Here is a 560-nt window from a genome sequence, read left to right as displayed (position 1 = left end):
ATATCGGACATTTTTTATGCAGTCCGATAAAATCCGATACTCGTTTTTTGGCTGATATCGGACCGATATCCGATATTGATATCGGATCGGGACACCCCTAATGATTACTCACAATGAACATAACATATTTATTAAGATTGGAAAAAATTCAAGAGGCTTTCTTGAAAAATAAAACCATACACACCCACACAGAACTTAAAAATAACAATTTGAACTTTGACCCAACCCAATTTGGCTTTAGGTAAAATTATTTTGACTAAAATGAGCCTTAATCAGAACTAACCCAGAACATTTTTTTCATGGATGTCATTTTATCAGATTTAAAACCAAGACTAAACCAAGTCTGAACCAGGACTAACAAGAAAGGCACTAGAATTGAACTGTGACCTTGTTACTGGAAACGTTACAACTATTCCTTTCAAAAGGATGTAAAGACAATGTCTGCCTACTTTCAATAAACCAACAACCACCAAACAAATCTGAGTACCAGTACATGTAACACGACTGATTTGTTTTAATAATGATATCATAAATACTTGTGTCTGATCCTCTCGTAGTAC

This window comes from Austrofundulus limnaeus, unplaced genomic scaffold (assembly GCF_001266775.1).
Source record: "Austrofundulus limnaeus strain Quisiro unplaced genomic scaffold, Austrofundulus_limnaeus-1.0 Scaffold88, whole genome shotgun sequence".
Lineage (NCBI taxonomy): Eukaryota > Metazoa > Chordata > Actinopteri > Cyprinodontiformes > Rivulidae > Austrofundulus > Austrofundulus limnaeus.
The sequence above is the reverse complement of the archived record's forward strand: the minus strand, read 5'-3'. Positions refer to the sequence as shown.